This window comes from Artemia sp. Qi Xiang Cuo, chromosome 20 (genome assembly GCF_049724085.1).
Source record: "Artemia sp. Qi Xiang Cuo chromosome 20, ASM4972408v1, whole genome shotgun sequence".
Lineage (NCBI taxonomy): Eukaryota > Metazoa > Arthropoda > Branchiopoda > Anostraca > Artemiidae > Artemia > Artemia sp. Qi Xiang Cuo.
Window position 1 is genome coordinate 24,262,421 of NC_142813.1, and position 22,071 is coordinate 24,284,491.

The 22,071-nt window shown below is 37.7% G+C and overlaps 1 pseudogene; it reads right to left on the reverse strand.

Annotated features, from left to right (window-relative positions):
* Positions 1–7,358: 7,358 nt before the first annotated feature.
* Positions 7,359–16,544, reverse strand: LOC148940030 (kelch domain-containing protein 3-like; annotated as a pseudogene).
* Positions 16,545–22,071: the final 5,527 nt, after the last annotated feature.

The window sequence follows — 22,071 nt, forward strand, 5'->3', positions numbered from 1 at the left end:
TTTGGGGGAATGATGGGCGTGGGGGGGGGCTAGTTGCCCTCCAATTACTTTCGACTAGTAAAAAGGGCACTAGCCACGCCCATTTCCAATTCAATGAGCCCTTTTCGAAGTTTCTAGGACAACTCCTTCGATACGAAGTGCCCAGGTGAAGAAAAAACACATTGTGCCCACATCGTTCTTTACTTAGGCAGCGCTAGCGCGCTACCTATCAAACAGTTCGTGGTAACGAACTGTAAGTAAGGAGCGACCCGGCTCAATGGTAACCGAAACTCTAAAAAACAGAATTTTGATAGCAATAGAAACATTAAAAGAATCAAATTTTTATTCTGATTTCAAATATATAAGTTTCATTAAGTTTAATTATACCCATCAACAGTTACGTGCCCGAGAAAATTTGGCTGATTTTCGAAAAAAGGGGGAAAGACCCCCTAAAAGCTATAGAACCTTAATGAAAATAACACCATCATATTCAGCGTATCAGATAACCCTACTGTAGAGGTTTAAAGCTCCTATATACAAAAATTGGTAATTTTGCATTTTTTGCCATAATAAATATCACGGTTTGTTGTTTATTTGTTTGTTTGTTTGTTTGTTTTTTTTTTTTTTTTTCCCCAGGGGTGATCGTATCGACCCAGTGGTCCTAGAATATCGTGGGAGGGCTCATTGGAACGGAAATCAAAAGTTCTAGTGCCCTTTTTAATTGACCAAAAAAAATGGAGGGCAACTAGGCCCCCTCCCACGCTCATTTTTTTCCCAAAGTCACCCGATCAAAATTTTGAGATAGCCATTTTGTTCAGCATGGTCGAAAATATGATAAAAATGTCTTTTAGGATGACTTGATCCCCCAAAGTCCCCAGGGGGAGGGCTGAAAGTTATGAACTTTACTCAATGTTAACATATAGTATTGGTTATTGGGAAGTATACAGACTTTTTCAGAGGAGATTTTTTCTGGTAGGTGGGGGAAGGAGAGGGTGGGGGGCTATATGGAAGGATCTTTCCATGAAGGACGTTGTCATGGGGGCAGGGACATTGCTATGACGGGGGCGCCGGATGTCCCAGCATTATTAAAGAGAAAGATCAGGAATTAAATAAAAAAAAACAAGTTTTTCAACTGATCAACTGATTGTGATTAAGAGGTCATTTTTAAAGAACTGGAAAAAAAAATTCGAACTATAGTTTAAAGAGCAGGGTATTGACTAGGGGGCGAACCCCCTAATATACGTGTTAAAAATTTATGAATATAGAAGTTCGTTACGTAAGTTAATTCTAAGTTACGTATATTTATTACTAATATCCTAATTTTTTTTTTGTACGTCAGAACCTAATTTAGAGACAGCCATTTAGCAAAAGAAAAGTAAAATTTTTATGCAAATTTTGTTTACTTATTCAATGACGGCGAGCCAAAACAAAAGCTGCATTAACTAAAAAACGATCAGAAATTAAATAAAAAAAACAAGTTTTTTAAACTGAAAGTAAGGAGCGACATTAAAACTTAAAACGAACAGAAATTATTCCGTATATGAAAGGGCTGTCCCCTCCTCAACGCCTCGCTCTTTACGCTAAAGTTTTTTATTGTTTTAAAAAATAAAGTTGTGAGACAGAGTCAAACTTTAGCATAAAGAGCGAGGCGCTGAGGAGGGGACAGCCCCTTTCATATACGGAATAATTTTTGTTCGTTTTAAGTTTTAATGTCGCTCCTTACTTTCAGTTTAAAAAACTTGTTTTTTTTATTTAATGATAGGAAGAAACCGGTGACGACGGTGGCGGCAACGTTCTTATGTTCCAAAGACACAATCGCGATGAAATTTCCTACGTCGCCGCACTTGCCAGCAAGTCATTGTCTATTCCTGCGACTAGTGTGACCACAGAAAGACTATTTTTGGTGGTAGGCCTGATAGTGACTATGATAGTGACTTAGAAAAGAAATGGCCTCAGTCCACACAGAGTGGATAAGTTGATTTTCATTCACGGTAACTATAGTCACATCCCGCAGTTCTAATATACTTCTGAAGTTTGCCTGAAGGAGTTTTTTTTCGACGCACTAATATTTAAAGAAAAATGATGAATTTTGATACGGTATTCGAACTTTTGTATACAGCAATTTTTGTGGAATAAAAATAATGCTAATTTTGATTATTAATTCTGTTAAAAAAGCATAGCTCTTAGATTTTTCAACTATTCTGCAAGGATTCTGAAATGCCACATTCATTTTTACCAGATTTCCACTTCTCTTGATGAATGATGAAGAAGACCAGCATCCAGCCAGTGCCTCACAAAGTTTCTACCTCATGAATAGGTAGAATATCTTGTAAATAAAAATTTGATTTGAGGAAGACTAAAATCTATTCTATAAATCATATACAACAACTTTCTATATAAACTTTTTATGCCCCCAGGGCATAACTTACAACCCTTGCACTGAGGGTTCTGAGGGGGTTATCATCCTAAAAGACCTAATTTCCAAAACTGGCAACTACGTTAAACAAAATGAATATCTCAACATTTTGATTGGATATGTTTGGGAAAATGGTGGGCGTGAGAGGGGCGTTAGTCGCTATCCAATCACTTTCAACTATTAAAAAAGGCACTAGCCCTTTCAATTTCCAATTTAATGAGCCCTTTTGAAGTTTCTACGACAACACTTTCAATAAAAACCTTATATGCCCCCAGGGCATAACTTAAAACCCTTGCCCAGAGGGCTATGGGGGGAGGGGTTGTCATGCTTAAAGACCTAATTTCCAAAACTTTCAACTACGTTGAATAAAATGGCTATCGAAAAATTTTGATTGGGGGTGCTTAAGTAAATGTGGGGAGTGAGAGAGGGGTTAGCTGCCCTTAAATCCATTTCGAATATTGAAAAGGACACTTGCCTTTGGAATTTCAAATCGAATGAGCCCCTTTTCAAGTTTCTAGGAGAAAAATTTAAAAAAGAACCTTATATGCACCCAGGGCATAACTTATAATCCTTGCCCCGAGGGCTGTGGGGGAGTGTCCTCCTCAAAAATATGATTTCTATCCGGAAATCAACGACCCTGAACCAATTGGCTATCTCAAAATTTTTATTGGATGTGTTTGGGGAAAAGATGGGTGTTGGGGGGGCTAGTTGCCCTCCAATCACTTTTGATTATTAAAAAGGGCACTAGCCCTTTGAATTTCCAGTCGAATGAGATTTTATTGAAGTTTCTACGACAATACCTTCTTTAAAAACCTTATATACTCCCAGGGGATAACTTAGAACCCTTGCCCTGAGGGATGTGGGGGAGTGTCCTCCTCAAAAACAAATTTTGTATCAGGAAATCAATTACGCTGAACAAAATGGCTATCTCAAAATTTTGATTGGATGTGTTTGGGGGAATGAAGGGTGTGGGGGGGGGGGCTAGTTTCCCCCCAAACACTTTCGACTATTCAAAAGGGCACTAGCCCTTTGAATTTCCAATCGAATGAGCCTGTTTTGAAGTTTCTACGACAACGCCTTTTATAAAAACTTTATATGCCCCCAGGGCATAACTTAAAACCCTTGCCCTGAGGTTTGTGGGGGAGTGTCCTCCTCAAAAACATATTTTCTATGTGTAAATCAAATACGCTGAACAAAATGGCTATCTCAAAATTTTGATTGGATGTGTTGGGGGGAATGATGGGCGGGGGGGGGGCAAGTTGCCCTCCAATCACTTTCGACTATTAAAAGGGGTACTAGCCCTTTGAATTTCCAATCGAATGAGCCTGTTTTGAAGTTTCTACGACAACGCCTTCTATAAAAACCTTATATGCCCCCAGGGCATAACTTGAAACCCTTGCCCTGAGGAATGTGGGGGAGTGTCCTCCTCAAAACATATTTTCTATCTGGAAATCAACTACGCTGAACAAAATGGCTATCTTAAAATTTTGATTGGCTGTGTTTGGGGGAATGATGGGCGTGGGGGGGGGGCGCTAGTTGCCTTCCAATCACTTTCGACTATGAAAAAGGGTACAGTTCCTTTGAATTTCCAATCGAATGAGCCTTTTGAAGTTTCTACGACAACACTTTCAATAAAAACTTCATATGCCCCTAGGGCATAACTTACAACCCTTGCACTGAGGGCTCTGAGGGGGTTATCATCCTAAAAGACAAAATTTCCAGAACTTTCAACTACGTTGAACAAAATGGATGTCTCAAAATTTTAATTCGATGTGTTTGGGGAAATGGTTGGCGCGAGAGGGGCGTTAGTCGCTGTCCAATCACTTTCAACTATTAAAAAAGGCAATGGCCCTTTCAATTTCAAAGCTATTGAGCCCGTGTGTAGTTCCTACGACAACACTTACTATAAAAACTGGACATGCCCCCAGGGAATAACTGACAGTCCTGGTCCCGAGGCCCGTGGGGGGAGGGGTTGTGATCCTTAAAAGTCTAAAGATAAGATCTTCCCACAAGGTGATATAAAACGGCTATCTAAAAATTTTAATTGTATATGCTTGGGGAAAAGGTGGAAGTGAGAGGGGGGTTAGTTGCCCTCAAATCACTTTCGACTATTAAAAAGAGTACTAGTCCTTTGAATTTCAAATCGAATGAGCCCTTTTTGAAGTTTCTACGACAAAGATTTCAATAAAAACCTTATATGCCCCCAGGGCATAATTTATAATCCTTGCCCTGAGGGTTGTGGGGGAGTGTCCTCCTCAAAAATATGTTTTCTATCTGGAGATCAACTACCCTGAACAAAATGGCATGGCCCCCACACCCAGAATGATGGGGATGGGGAGGGCTAGTTGCCCTCCAATCACTTTCGACTATTAAAAAGGGCACTAGCGCTTTGAATTTCCAGTCGAGTGATTTTTTATTGAAGTTTCTACGACAACGCCTTATTTAAAAGCCTTATATACCCCGAGGACATAACCTAAAACCCTTGGGGGGAGTGTCCTCCTCAAAAACATATTTTCTATCTGGAAATCAACTACGCTGAACAAAATGGCTCTCTCAAAATTTTGATTGGATATGTTTGGGGGAATGAAGGGCGTGGGGGCTAATTGCCCTCCAATCACTTTCGACTATTAAAAAGGGTACTAGCCTTTCTTATGCAAGGGATAGTTGTATAAGCTTTAGAGGTGGCTTATTTTCCTGAAATCGGAAGCTCTAGCTCCCTTTTAAGAGTCAATAGTGATGAAGGTGAGGTAGCCCCCCCCCACCCAACTACCATTGTTTTTACCAAATGTATCTGATTGAAATTGTGCGATTGCAATTTTGTTTTAAATAGTCCAAAGAATATATAAAAATGCCTCCAGGGTTGGCACCCCCCCCCCCCCAAGGGCCCTGGGGATCTGTTAAGCTTTAAGTAAGGGCTTTAAGTTATGCTCTGGGGGCATATAAGGTTTTTATGGAACGGGTGGTCGTACTAAATTCAGATGGGTTTCATTTGATTTTTAATTGGAAGTTATAGTGCCCTTTCTAAGAGTCAAAGTGATTTGAGAGACCTTCCCCTGGCCCATCATTTCCCATGACAAACATCCAAACAAAGTTTTGAGACGTCGATTCTTTCAGCATTGTTGAAAGGTTCAGTAATTATCCATAGCAATAGTTGTAGCAGCATTAGTAGCATTAGTAGCAGTATGCAAATAGCACCTTTTTTTTCAACATCCTTCAACACACGATGAAATTTTAACTTAATTCCATCAACCGGTCCTGAAGCATTGCTGATACGTCCTCTTGACAGCCTTTATGGACATAGTGTGTTTCGATTTATTTCGATACGGCTACAATATTGCCCAAAATATTTGCCTTTATACCCTTAGGTTTATTAGTAGTAGTAGTAGCACCAGTAGTTATAGTAGTAGCAGTAGGAGTGCAGTTAATAGTTGTAGTCTTAGCTTTCGTAGCAGTAGTAGTAATAATAGTAGCTGTAGTAGTAGTTGTAGGAGTAGAAGCAGTAGCATTATTATGCAAATTTTGTCTTTTGGTTAGTTCAACACCCCCCACAACAAGCGTTGTATGTTTAAATTTTACACTCGGAACCGTTCCTAAGACATTGCTGATATACCCTTTTGACAACCTGCATACGGATGGCAGGTTGTCATCCGTACAACAGAAATATTCTCTGAAAATTTCACCTAACTAGTCAGAAAACTAGTCAGGAGACACGTGCGTATACATTTAATGCTGCTTTGACGGTTACTGTAAGTAACGACACTAATGGTATGAAGCTGAAACTTTTGGGGAACATTTAAGAGGAACTTCAATTAAGCGAAAAACTATATGCATGCAGGTATTAAAAGGACATACAAGCAATATAGGACATATAAGTACATAGGCAGCGATGCTCTATCATAGCTAGTAATACCATTGATGTTTTAAAGGAGCTATTTGATTAAAAATAAAATTTCTAGTGCCCTTTTAAGTCTCATAAGCGATTGGAGGGCAATCAGCGCCCCCTTTAGCTCATAATTTCTAGACGCTTCCAATCAAAATTTTAAGACAGCATATTTGTTCAGCATAGCTGAATAAACTAGTAACTATGTCTCTAGGATTATTGGGTTAGTAAACCCCTCCAAGGTTATGTCTTTTGCCCATTATTCTTAAACAATAAATGTTGCTTTAAAATTAAATCAAAACGCACTGTTCGTATGCTGGGTGGCAATAAGACATTTCAGCAATATGCCAAGAATGACTGAGGGTAAGAAGGTTCAGCGCTACTTCTTTTACTACTTCTGCTCTTAAAAAATTACTAAATCAAAAGAGTGTAAGTGTATCATGGCTGTAGAAGAGAATAGATATAATTTTTTTGAGAATGGTATTAAGTTTTATTTATCAGGTCAACTAAAGGATGTATATGATTAAATTAAACATTAATATTTGCGTCATGATATTCAAAAGGGTTTATGTTATTTAAATTGCTGAAAAGTGTTTCCAGCATACAAATACCAAGCCAAACAATAAATTCTTAAGAAAAACCGGAAAAATTCAAGCTGTTATTTTCTTTTTCCCTGAAAAAGATTATGTCAAAATAAACGAACAGAAATTAATTAAAAAAAACTATTCCACAATATAAGTTTTTCAAAATAAAGTAAAGAACTCCATTAAACCAAAAATGAACAAAAATAGAATAAAATAATATATCAAGCATACAACAACCACAAATCAGCATCAATAAATGAATGAAACCCAAAACGAAAATAAATTAATATAAATAACCGAGTCAAAGTCAAAACGCACAGAAATCAACATGAGTAGAGTTCAAAACCCCTATGCTTTCTAAAAGCCAGAATTAAATTTAAACTTTACTGAAAAAAATTCAAATGAACGTGTGTTGTCAGTTTAATACATATATACTGATATTTAGTACTTAAAATTTTAATTAATTTTTGATTTCTTTAAGTTATAAGAGTGAAAACATTTAAAAGTATCTTGAGATTTTGTTTTGATCCGTGATACATTGAAGTTGATGCCTGAATTTTTTAGGTAAACTACAAAAACTTCTGAGGGAAAGATTTTCAGGCTCAAAAGACATAGCGTGAAAAGTGAAGGTGCAAAACAAGAATAATCAATTCAGTAAGGTAGAGTAATTTACTCCACCTACCAGGAGTTCCTCCAAAAGTAACGGCTTTTTTTCGAACAACACACGTTGTATGTCTTCTTCGCTTTGAGATTAGATTATCACTGTGTTTCCTTTTATGCCATCTATTTTTTTTAACAATAAGCTCATAAATCGCTGAAATGTTGGTCTAAGATACCATTGTATCCACCAAGAACGAATATCTGGTCCTTGTATAAAAAGGCTGAATGACTTAGCCTTCCAATAGGGGAGACTGAGGAATTTTCCACCACAGGTTTATGCCACTGGGACTCTTTGCTGTCAAATACATACATTGTGTTATCATAATCTACTGACAATCTGATGACATCAACAAATCCTACTGAAAAGTCTCTTGAAAGTGTTAAGCTGCTTCTTCCACCAAAAAAAAAAAAAATAAACACAGTGACCATAAGCTGTTGCTGAATGAAAATATCTCCCTGTAGGAGTAACACCTCGAGTGACTACAGTTCTCCAAGTCATGCCTGGTATATGGAGGGAAATTATGTCTGGTGAATTTTAATATTCTTTAATATCTAATCCAACAAAAATAAACATCGTATCATCAATAAGAGTAGTATTGTAAATTTTTCTATCATTAGGCAGCTTTTTTCAAAAAGTGTTTTTTTAACTTTTGGTTACTATGAGCTGCGGTTCGCCTTTTACTAGGATGCAGCTAGAGGTGCAACAATGATAAATTACAAACAGGAAAATGCGTACGGCTGTTCTTAGTTTGAATTGTGACAGACGATTCTCAGAGAATCAGGCAGTAAAGTAAGTCAAATATGGCACCATATCCTAGTAAAAAAACTTTTGATTTGTTCTTTACTAGGTGTCAGCTATCTCTTCAGCCATGATACCAATGAAACTTGCATATTACCTATTTATCATGAACTAAAGTGATCCCTTATGTGAGATACGTAAATATAGTTCACTCTTCAATATAATCATATTATAATTATGAGGTCATAACCAATGTTCTCAGAGGTAAGGTCATAATATAGCGTTTTTCTATTTACGTCATATTTCTAATAAAACTATGACGACTTTCATTATCTAGTATATGAAAATGCAGTTCTCTGTAAAACCATTGATTTTGTTCTCAATGTTTCTTTTTCTATTACAAAAGCACGTAGAGGTGACAAATTCTTGATGTTAATAACATAAGCTACTACAGTGTTATAGAAAAATTTAGTTTTTCGTAAAAAATGATTATATTTAAAAAATAAGTTTTTTAACTACAAAAGTCACTTCATGTGTCACTACAAAAGGCACTAGACTTGTCATTTTTTTTCGAGGTTGTAGTTACCACTGCAACCCAGAAAAAAAACAAAGTTGCTGTCGATGTATAAATTCGTGGTTTCAGCCACTTTTCTTTTTTTTCAAGCCAATAGATTTTCCTCGTTATTCAAGCCAAGGGACTGTAAGTTTTCTATACAGAGGTTTCGGACACGGTGGTTCTAATTAGACCCCGGCGCCGCACCGACGGATCGACCGAACGCCGCCGACGAGACTTCCGGTCGAACGCCGCCGAAGTGTCATTCCGCCGCCGGCAGAGGCGGTGGTGTTCGGTCGATTTCAAATTAATTTTGCGGCAATTCTTTATTGCGTCAACCGCAAAGTCGGAGCTTTTTCTTCTCGTGTAGTTTAGTGTTTCGATTTGAATGATTAGAAATCAAGCAGGGCTTGCACTATCCCGAATTTTCGAGTATTTTCCCAAAAATCTATGCGTCACCCCGAAAAAAAATTTGGTTCCCCGAATCCCCGAAAATCATGCAATCACGGTGCCACCCATAACGATTTATCCCCATTGACTTTCCCTGACAAATATTACTTTGAATACCATAATTCTTCACTACTCTCTTGTTCATTAATTTTCGTCTCTTTTGTTACTTTGCATAATAACGAAACAGATGCAATGTGCAATTGCAAATATTTTAATATACACAGTTCTTCTAATGTTGACAAAAAAAAATCGTCTTTATGAAATGAGCTCAAGCTATTTCTGATGCAGTTTCTTAATCACTATTTCTTACATCAATCGTAGTCAAAAATTTTGTTTTCAAGTTTAAAGGAATTAAAGAACGCATTCACTACTATACAGCTTCAGCCTTCAGTTGGATTTTGAAATTGACAGCGGAGAGATTGTTTCTACAGCTGAATTGCAAATTTGTATTTTTTTTTTGCTGTTTATAGATAAGATTTTCTTAATGTTTAATACTCAATTGTTGAACCCTGATAGAAAATACAATCTTCTTTCTGAAACATTTTTACCCCCCCCCCCAAAAAAAACCTTCTATTGAGACAAAATTTAGCTATAAACTAAGCTATGTACAAGGCTGGGGAATCAAAGCTTGAACCGGAAGTTACCCCAAAAATATGCTTCATAAATAAATTGTAAATTATTGCCTATAGGGGGGGATAGGGGGCTATCATTTTTAAATGATAATACCTCATTTTTTTTATTGAAAGCAGGGATGTCAAAAAGATAATTATTTTTTTCATTTAAAGGGAGACAGAAGAAAATGATATCAAATTCCCTGGGAAACCATTGAAATATTTTGATAGACCCAGGGCCCCCCATTAGGACTTGGCTATTTAGCGATTTCTCATAGGCTACTGGCCTAATTTGGCTTTTTTGTGTGCTCCCTTTTAATTAGATTCTTTGGATCTTATTGAATGCCACGGCGAATCTATGACTCAGTTTTCCAATAATTTGAGTTATATCTGAATAATTTCGACATTTTTGTTGTTGTCTTTGCATCCCTTTACTCATACTCTCAATTTTATTTCAAGGAACACTAAGCTGTTTAACATTATTTTGCGTGTTTGTTTGAACCAGTTAAGTATTAAGTAAATTATTTTCTAATGAAAGCTGAGACGGTATCCTATCAAGGTGGTATCCAGAGAGGGGGGGGGTAGGGAGGTATTACTTTTAAATGATAATATCTCGAATTTTTTTTATTGAAAGCAGGGATCCCAAAAAGTTAATTTTTTTTTAATTTAAAGCAGAAACGGCATCCTATCAAGGTGGTATCCCGTTGGGGGGGGGGGGGTAGTGAGCTATCATATTTAAATGATAATACCTCGATTTTTTTTAAAGCAGGGGTGCCAAAAAGTAAATTATTTTTTTTTATTTAAAGCAGAGACGTTATCCTATCAAGATGGTATCCAGAGGGGGGGGGGCATAGGGAGTTATTATATTTAATTGATAGTACCTTGATTTTTTCTTTATTGAAAGAAGGGATGCCAAAAAGTTGAAAAGTTGACAAAAATTAACACGATTTTCGTGAGTTATACTTGATACAGCACTAGCATGGTTTTGGCGTCCTAAAGGAAAGGGACATATGCGTCCAACTCGTTTTTTTTTCTTATCGATGAAACGAGTTTACTTTGAAAACATTCATTCATAAGTACCAGGCAGATTCACACTAAAACGAATTGGTGTGACGAAAGCAATATCGACATCCCCACCTAACATTGCACTCGAGTGACAATGGCTCCCTTTGTCCAGTTCCCAAGTTACATTAAAAGGCCAGGTCATAATAAAAAATTTCAATTTGGGGGGTTCAAGGAGGAGTCTTTGACAGTCTTAAGACCTCAGGGTGCTAGATGTTGCAATGTTCTTAAGTATCTACAAGGGTTTAAAAAAATCAATCACCCCACAAATGATTACCAAAAATATGCACAAATATAACAAATGTAACATTTGGAATATTATAACACTTTTTTCAAAGCTTTGAAGAACAGCAAAAAAGGCTAAATACCCCTAACTACGCTTAAAAGCTATTTAAAAAAAAACTCTTTGGAGATTTCCATGGAAATGACCATAGCAGAAGCTTTGAGCCTGGGTGGGGATCAAAGAGGAGTCTTTGAGTATTTTGACCACATGTGACTTATTGTTGCGACTTTCTTAAATTTGGTAATTTTTGTGAGCATTTGGAAATCAAAGCTTAAACTCAATAACTGATACTAAGTGTCCTAACATTTTGCTTGGATTAAAAGTGACGAACTAGGATGAAAATCCCAACAACCTCCTGGAGCTACTTCAGTTTCCATATTATTTCATTTAATTAAATTTAAAACGGATGAGTGTTTCATTTTTTAGCTAAGAAAATAGCTGGCACTTCGTTTTTCTTCATACCGAATAAACCATTAAGTGTATTTTGTTTCATTGTAATTGAAAAGTTCTCATGTGAAGTGTTCATCATGTATTTTTCAATTTGATAAATTTACTCCTTTTAGATGCAGTTTATAATTTGACTGATATTAGGTATTTATCTGTTTATAATTTGGAAAGAATCCCCAAAATAAAAAATGAATAATATCCAAAAGAGCAGCCAAAAGCAATAAAAAAGCAACAGTTCAGACTAATTCTAAACTACATATATTCCGTAAAGAAGCCAAACAAACTTAAAAATGTATTTTCTTTTTAATTGTTCATAAGGAATTGTTTTTAATAGAAGAAAGGCTACTGAGGACTCCCAAAGAGTAAAAAAAAAACAATCATAATAGTATACAGTAAATTAAACTGTTTTAAATTTGACAAAATAGATGTAGGCAAAGGGCATTATGAAAAAATTAAGCTTCCGAGTTCAAAGTTATATTCAAAGTTTTTACCCAGATAACTAACGAAATTTATGATATGGTATTTGAAGTTTTGTATGCAGTAATGCTCGATGAAAAAACTACTAATTTTGACAATTATCCAACAGTTGGTGGTAACGAACTGTAATTAAGGATCGACCCAGCTCAATTGTAACAGAAACTCTAAAAAAAGGATTTTTGATACCAGTAGATACACCAAAAGAATCATACTTTAATTATTTTTTAAAATATATAAGTTTCATCAAGTTTATTTTTAACCATCAAAAGTTACGCGCCTGAGAAAATTTGGCTGATTTTCGAAAAAAGGGGGAAAGACCCCCTAAAAGTTATAGAAACTTGATGAAAATCACACCATCATAATAAGCGTATCAGAGAACCTTACCGTACCGATTTCAAGCACCTATCTACAAAACTGCTTAATTTTGTATTTTTTGCCAGAATAAAGATCCCGGTCACGTGATTATTTGTTTTTTTTTTTTTTTTTTTCCCAGGGGTTTTCGTATTGATCCAGTGGGGCCATAATTTCATGGGAGGACTCTTTGGAACGTAAACTAAAAATTCTAGTGCCATTTTTAAGTGACTAAAAAAAATGCAGGGCAACTAGGCCCCCTCCCACGCTCATTTTTATCTCAGAGTCACCCAATCAAAATTTTGAGATTGCCATTTTGTTCAGCATGGTCGAAAATATTATAACTATGTCTCTTAGGATGACTTAATCCCTCGAAGCCCCCCAGGGGGAGGGCTGAAAGTTATGAACTTTACCCAATGTTTAACATATGCTATTGGTTATTGGGACCCGGCTCAACAGTAACCGAAACTCTAGAAAACGGTATTTCGATACAAATAGATACATCAAAAGAATCGAATTTTGATGCTGATTTCGAATATATAAGTTTCATCAAGTTTAATATCACCCATCAAAAGTTACGCGCCTGAGAAAATTTGGCTGATGTTCGAAAAAAGGGGGAAAGACCCTCTAAAAGTTATAGAACCTTAATGAAAATCCTACCATCATATTCTGCGTATCAGAGAACCCTATTGTAGAGGTTTCAAGCTCCTATCTACAAAAATGTGGAATTTTATATTTTTTGCCAGAAGAAAGATCACGGGTGCGTGTTTATTTGTTTGTTTTTTTTCCCAGGGGTGATAGTATCGACCCAGTGGTTCTAGAATATCGTGGGAGGGATCATTGGAATTGGAAATAAAGGATCTAGTGCCTTTTTTAAGTGACCAAAAAAATGGAGGGCAACTTGGCCCCCTCCCACCCTCATTTTTTCCCAAAATCACCTGATCAAAATTTTGAGTTAGCCATTTTGTTCAGCATGTTCGAAAATATTAGAAGTATGTCTTTTCGGATGACTTAATACCTCGACGTTCCCGGGAGGATGGCTGAAAGTTATGAACTTTACCCAATGTTAACATATAGTATTGGTTATTGGGAAGTATACAGTACAGACGTTTTCAGGGGAGATTTTTCCTGGTAGTGGGGGGGGGGGTTCGGGGGTTATTTAGGAGGATCTCTTCATGAAGGAAGTTTTTATGGGGGAAGGGACATTGCTATGAAGGGGATGCCGGACTTCCCAGCATTATGAAAAAAAGATCAGAAATTAAACATAAAAAAAATATGTGTTTCAACTGCAACAGCAGCAGCATCAAAACCTTAAACAAACGGAAAATATTACATATATGATTGGGTTCACCCCCTAGTCAATACCTCACTCTTTAATCCAGAGATTTTTTAGTACTTTCATAAGAGCTATTTATTCTAATTAAAGGCCTTTGTGATTAAGCGGTCAGTTTTAAAGAATTGTAACAAAATTAGAACTTTCGCTTAAAGAGCAAGGTATTGACTAGGGGGTGAGCCCCCTAATATACGTATTAAAAATATATTAACATAGAAGTTTGTTACGTAAATTAATTCGTAAGTTACGTGTATTTATTATTAATAAAAACGTTCGTAAGTAAAATGAAACAACTTTCAAAAAAGCCGTTTAACCAAATAAAATTAAATTAATGTGAAAATTTTGTTTTAATTAGTCATGTACTGTGAGCAAAGATCAAAACCTGCATTTATACAAAAACTTTCAAAAATTAAATAAAAAAAACAAGTTTTTTTAACTGAAAGTAAGGAGCGACATTAAAACTTAAAACGAACAGAAATTATTCCGTATATGAAAGGGGCTGTCCCCTCCTCAACGCCTTGCTCTTTACGCTAAAGTTTGACTTTCTCACAACTCTATTTTTTTTAAACAATAAAAAACCTTAGCGTAAAGAGCAGGGCATTGAGGAGGGGACAGCCGCTTTCATATACGGAATAATTTCTGTTCGTTTTAAGTTTTAATGTCGCTCCTTACTTTCAGTTAAAAAAACTTGTTTTTTTTTATTTAATTTATGTTAAGAATACATAGCTAATAGATACTTCAACTACTCGCATTATAAAAGGGTTCTGAAACGTCACAGCCCTTTCGTTTCTACCGGATTTCTGCTTCTCTTGATGAATAACGAAGAAGACCAGCTTCCAGCCAGCGACTTGTGAATTTTTGAACTCATGAATAGGCTCGAATCTGTTGTAAATTTAAGCTGTGATCTGAGAAATACTGATGAAAATATTAATGTTTGCGGTCAACATTGATCGCGCCGGCGGCGCGCTGCCGACATCTTACCGGCGGCGCGGCGTAGCGCACTAATTTTGGCCCCGCCGCCGCCGGTCTTCCCTCATCGGCGCGGCGCTGGGGTCTAGTTCTAATAGTTGACTTCTGATCTGATCTGAAACTATTTTCGGAAGTTATGGGCTTAATCTGAAACTATTTTCTGGAGTTATAGGGTATCACATTTTTTAGTATTGGACATGATCGTCTCTTACTAGGTTGCTAGCTACCCCTGCAACCCGGAAAACTTTTTGTTACTATCGGCTGTGGTTCACCTTTCATAAGGTTGCAGCTACTACTGCAATTTAGAGTTCTTTCTTTACTATACGTTTAAAATATATTTGTATTCTATTATCTTGCCAAAAGTTAAGTGTTGGTCGCATCATTATCTATGTAATCATTTTAAAATATCTGTTACTATGAGCTATAGTTCGTTCTTTAATACGTCTCGTATAAAAATACCGCAATAACCACGATTTACCAAGGCCAGATGCCAGGCCAGAACAATAACCAAGGCCAGAACATAATTTGCATTTTACTGAAAAAATATAATTTTTTTTACTTTTATAACTTTAATAAATAAAATAATATTAACATTTTGATGACTAAATATCAGTATATGTATATTAAACTGAGAATGCACATTCATTTGTATTTTCTTCAGTAAAGTACAAATTATGTTCTGGCCTTCGGAAGGAAGAGGGGTTTTGAGCCCAACTTATGCTAATTTCTGCTCGTTTTGAGTTTGGCTTGGTTATTTATTGTAATTTCTGTTCGTTTTGGGTTTCATTTCTTTATCGATGTTTATTTGCGGTAGTTTCATGCTTGGTAGATTATTTGATTTTATTTTTTCTCATTTTTTGTTTAATGGAGTTCTTTATGTTTCTTTGAAAAACTTATTTTGTGGAAAAAGTTTTTTAATTAATTTCTGTTCGTTTTATATTGACATAGTCTTTTCAGTGAAAAAGAAAATAATACTTTAAATATTTTCGTTTTTTTAAGACATTATAGTTTGGCCTGTATGCTGGAGAAAATTCTGGAAAAAAATTTTCAGCAATTTTTAAAAACATACACCCTTTTAAAAATCTGGACACAAATAGTAGTGTTTAATTTCGTTTCATACCTCCTCTAGTCGACCTGAAATGGAAAACTGGATAGCATTCGCAGAAAAATCTGTTTACTTTCTTTGATAGCTTGGATACACTTACTCTATTTTGATTTGGTTAAATTTTAAGAGCAAAAGTAGCACCAAAAGTGTGAACATAATACCCTCAGTCATTCTTGGGATACTGCTGAGATGCCTTATTGGGAACTAGCATTAACATAGTGCATTGTGATTTAATCTTAAGGCAATACTTAGTTTTTAAACATAAAGGCAAATGGGAGGTTGGGCGTGGGAGGGGGATTAGCTGCCCTCCAATCACTTTCAACTATTAAAAAGGGCATCAGCCCTTTCTTGTTTTCAATCGAATGAGCCCTTTTCAAAGTTCCTACCACAAATCCCTTGTTACGAATTGGCCTAGTCTAAACAACAACAAAAACAACAACAAAAATCATCTATTATATCCACATTAAACTTTATTACAAGAGTGTCAAGCCACTTTTGACTGTTAAAACGCGTACTAAGCATTTCGATTTCTCATCAAATGAGCCCTTTTTGAGTTTCTACGACAATGCTTTCTATAAACAACTTATATGTCCAAAAAGCATTAATTACAACCCTTACCCTTAGAGCTGTGAGGATAGTTGTCATTCTCTAAGACCCATCTTTTAGAACTTTCAACTAGGTTAAATGCAGTAGCTATCTCAAAATTTTGATTGAATATTTTTTGGGAAATGTTTTGTATGAAAGGGGTGTTACTCACACTCCAGTCACTGTCGGGTGTTTAGAGAGGCGATAGCTGTTTAAATTTGCAATCAAATTAGTCGTTTTTGATTGGATGTGTTTGGGGTAATGGTGCGCATGAGAGGGTGGTTAGTTACCCTACAATCACTTTCGACTATTAAAGAGGGCACTAGCCCTCTCAATTTCCAATTGAATAAGCCCCTCTTGAAGTTTTTGCGAAAACTCTATCAATAAAAACCTTATATGCCCCCAGGGCATAACTTACAACCTTTTCCCTGGAGGCTCTAGGGGGTTGTCATCCTTAAATACATAATTTCCAGAACTTTCAACTACGTTGAACAAAATGGCTATCTCTAAACTTTGATTGAATGTGTTTTGCGAAATGTTGGGCGTGAGAGTGGCGTCATTTACTCTCCACTCACTTTCGACTATTTAAAAGGGCAATTTCAATTTCCAAACAAATGAGCCCTTTTTTAAATTTCTACAACAACTTTCTACATAAACCTTATATGCCCCCAGGGCATAACTTGCAACCCTTGCACTGAGGGCTCTGAGGGGGGTTATCATCATAAAAGACCTAATTTCCAGAACTTTTGATACGTTGAACAAAATGTGTATCTCAAAATTTTGATTGGATGTGTTTGGGGAAATGGTGGGCGTGAGTGGGGGGTTAGTTGCCCTTTAATCACTTTCGACTATTAAAAGGGCACTAGTCCTTTCAATTTCCAATCGAATGAGCCCTTTTTGAAGTTTCTACAACATCTCTTTCTATAAAAATCTTACATGCCCCGAGGGCACAACTTACAACCCTTGCCCTGAGGGCTGAGGGGTGGAGGGGTTGTCATCCTTAAAGACCTAATTTCCGAAACTTTCAACTATGTTGCATAAAATGGCTATCTAAAAATTTTGATTAGATAAGTTTGGGGAAACGGTGGGCGTGAGAGGGGGGTTAGTTGCCCTCTAATCACTTTCGACTATTAAATAGGGCACTAGCCCTTTGAATTTCCTATCGAAAGAGCTCTTTTTCAAGTTTTTACGACGAAGATTTCAATAAAATCTTATATGCCCCCAGGGCATGATTTATAACCCTTGCCCTGAAGACTGTGGGAGGAGTGACCTGCTCAAAGGAATAATTTCCTGAACTTTAAACTGCGTGGAACAAAATGGCTATCTTGACATTTTGATCGGATGTGATTGGGGAAAGGGTGGGCGTGAGAGGGGGGAGTAGTGGGGACCCTGAGGTTTCTGACATGCCCATAGCAAGGCTCTCTACAACACCCATAGGGAATTTCCATAAAGTTTCCACAACACCCATATCCCTTTTCCTACAGGATCTCTACGGTAGCCCTCTGACCATGGGCGCCCATAAGCTGAATTCCAGGGGGGGCAAACCTCGTTTAATTGGCACTTTTAATGCTATATAATAGAAATCTGAGAACAAAAATATAAAAATAAGGCAGCACCATTCAGCCAGGGGGGCGGGAGCCCCCCCCCTGCCCCCTCATATGGGCGCCCATGCCTCTGACGTCACAACACCCCTGGCAAAATTCCCACCCCAGGCAAGATTTAGAATGTCCTCGCAAAATTCCCAGGTTCTATGCCATAATTAATTGGAATGTGGTCGGTATAATACACAAGTTTTAATAATATGGGGAGCCTCTAGTCCCTCACACCTGTTTCTAGTTTGCGACATTCCCGCCCTTGGCAAGAGTTCAATGGTTCAGTTAGGTCAGATGTTTTTCTATGACAAGCCCTCTGACGTCACACCCTCGCACCCGTACAATGCGGTAACCTGTTCTAATAAAGGGAACACACTTGGCAAGACTCCATGACACACACCTCTGGACTCCAATGACGTCATACGACTTACCCGTTTCTATTGGACAGATATATAATTTGCGTCAGGAGCCCATGGGGAAAGCACGTGCTTCCATGGGGAAAGCACGAAAGCACACACCTTACGGAATTATTGTGTTACACTGTCATGTAATACTTTATTTTATGGCTCAAGACATTTTCTTTTTCGGTGTTTAATTTTTCGCTCGAAACAGCTTTCATATTTTTTCTTTTTCTACAGTTCTTGACCCCGCGCGGACTCAAAACGTCATTCCCTTCCAATGGTTCAGCTCTTCAAGCAAGTCGTCCATGAAATTATTTCCATTATTTTGTTTCTGACACCATATTCTAAAAATAACCTATTGCATGACACCTGATATTCTTCATTTTTTTGGCAAACACTAGAATGACGTGTTTACAGCCAAAATTTGGCACGGACTCGGAAAACATCTATTTCCAGGGGACATTTTCTCTCAAGATATTAATGACGATAAAACGAAAATGTATCGTTCTTTATGTGGGATATTAGATTTCACACTATCGCAACAACCCCCCCCCCCTCTAGCATCCAATACCGGAGGAATAAGGTTGATATTAGGTGCAATTTTCAGGCATTATTGTGGCTTATAAAGGGGTAAAATATAAAGAATAACATGCGTAATTTAAGGGAAGACGAGGGGACTCCAGGAGAGGAGGGGGCCCACTGTGAGGGGAGGAGGATCATTTTTCCGTCACCAGCTCCGCACTGCCCTCTTTTCATTCATTTTTCTCAGTGTACTTATATTTATAACTTTTTTTTTCATTGCGCAAAGCGGTAATCTTCAAGTTAATATTTATTGTTAGCCTGCCTCCCTCCACTAGGGTACCGGCCCTGCTCGCTGCTCGCCTCCGAGGGACTGTTCAGAGTCCCCCGAACAGTTTGTCTCAGCCCTAACCCAGCTCCCCGGGACACATTTTCCAGCAAAATTATCAGAGAGGGGATCAAAATATACGTAAAAAGGACCGTGTATTATAGAAAATTGGGGGTCCTAGCATGCAACCAAGGGGGGTAGGAAGGAGGGGAGTGATATTGGATGCAAATTTAAGAAATATTAAGAGCTTTTAAGGAAAGTATCCCTTTTTTCATTAAGATAAATTTATGAATATTTGACAATATCCTAACAATAGGTTCAACCCTCGTGGTAGCATTCATTTTCAGAGGGCGCCTTGATAATAGACGTTATTCTTAGGCATTATTGTGGCTTATAAAGGGATAAAACACATAAAGAATAGCATGCGCAATTTCAGGAAAGATGAGGGGAGAGGACTCTAGGGGAGGAAAGGGCGTCTGTGAGGGGAGGGGAACCTTTTTTTCCGTCAACCACTCACCGCTGTTATATTTATAATGTTTTTCCTTACACAAAGCAGTAATTTTCAAGTGTATATTTATTGTTATTCAGCCTCCATCCACTAGGGTACCGGCCCGCTCGCTGGCCACCTCTGAGGAATTTTCCAGTCCGTCCGAACGGTTTGCCTCATCCCTGACGCAACCACATGGAGACATTTTTTCGGTAAAAATATCAAAACACACAAAGACGGGAAAATTCTATTTCGAGAAATTCTTGTTCCCACCCACCCCGTGTGCTGTGGGGAGTTTGGTCCGTGTTGTCTCATTCCGGGGGACGGAATCCGGCCATCCCACGGATGCAGCTTTATAACGGTAATGCACACCTTAAAGCAAAGATACCTAATGAGAGAGGATTGAAGATCATCTTGCGAGAAGAGTAGATGTCCAAACCGTTGAAAAGTATACTTATGGTCCAGAGTGGAATGACGCTGCGCAACTGTTTCACACTGACACCAGCCCTCCACATGACACCAACCCTCACCCCCTAGGACATTTTCAATCTTCTCACTCTGAAAATAAGCTGAAATATGCCATTAAACACTATATTTTTGAAAACAGAGCAACCCCCCTTCTTTACTAGTGTATACTAGTGTATACTTTACTAGTGAAGGGGGGATACTCTAAGCAATTCACCCCACAGTACCACACTATTACTGCCCTTACAATACCCATCTGTCATCACCCTATCTCCCCCAAAACACTTGTCAGACATTTCTTGCTAAAAATTTTACTTTAAGTCATTCATACGGGTATTCGCAAGCAATTCACGCCACAGTATTGCACTATAACTACTCTCTAACACCCCTCATTCATCACCCCATCTCCCCCAAAACATTCTTCAGACATTTCTTTTTAAAATTTTTTATTCAAGTCATTCATTCGGGTTTTCACAAGCAATTCACGCCACAGAGGATTTAAAACACTTCTCGTGCTTTCTTTGTCTTGCTAATGACTTTACAGGTTGACCACGATTTCTACATTTTGCCCTTGATAACTACGCTGGTTTCGATTTCTAGGGTTACCCAAGTTATCTATAGTTTGCTTTTCTTATGAAATTGTCAGGGTTTCAATGTTTTGCTAATGTTTGCATAGAAGTTTACCATGATTTCTAAACTTTGCTAAATTTCTCGAAATAGAATTTTCCCGTCTTTGCGTATTTTGATATTTTTACCGAAAAAATGTCTCCCTGGGGTTGCGTCAGGGATGAGACAAACCGTTTGGGCTGCCTGGACAGTTCTTCGGAGGCGTCCAGCGAGCGGGCCGGTACCCTAGCGGATGGAGGCTGGATAACAAGAAATATACACTTGAAAATTACTGCTTTGTTTAAGGGAAAAAGTATAAATATAACAACAGTTGCTGGCGACGGAAAAAACAGGTTTCCCTCCCTCACTGACGCCCCCCCTCCTCCCCTGGAGTCCTCTCCCCGCATCTTTCCTTTAATTACGCATGGTATTGTTTCTATATTTTATCCCTTTATAAGCCACAATAGTGCCTAAGGATTACGTCTATTATCAAGGCGCCCTCTGAAAAAGAATGCTACTAGGAGGGTTGAACCTATTGTTAGGATATTGTTAAATATTCATAAATTTATCTTAATGAAAAAAGGGTTATTTTCCTTAAAAGCTTATAATATGTCTTAAATTTGCATCTAATATCATTCCCCTCCCTCTTACCCACTGGGTTGCATGCTAGGACCCCCGATTTTCCATAATACTTGGTTCTTTTTGCGTATATTTTGATCCCCTTCCTGATAATTTTACTGTAAAATGTGCCTCGGGGAGCTGGGTCAGGGCTGAGAGAAACCGTTCGGGGGACTGAACAGTCCCTTGGAGGCGAGCAGCGAAAAGGGCCGGTACCCTAGTGGAGGGAGGTAGGCTAACAATAAATATAAACTTGAAAATTACCGCTTTGCAGAATGATAAAAAATATATAAATATAAGAACACTGCGAAAAATGAATAAAAAAGGGCAGTTGTGAGCCAGTGGCGGAAAAACGATCCTCCTCCCCTCAAAGACGGCCCCCTCCTCCCCTGGAGTCCTCCTCCGTCTTTTTCAAATTACGCATGTTATTCTTTATATTTTATCCCTTTATAAGCCACAATACGCCCTAAAAATTCCACCTAATATCACACTTATGCCACGGGTATTGCATGCTAGAGGGGGGGGGGCGTATTGTCGCGATAGTGTGAAATAAAATAACCAACGTAAATAA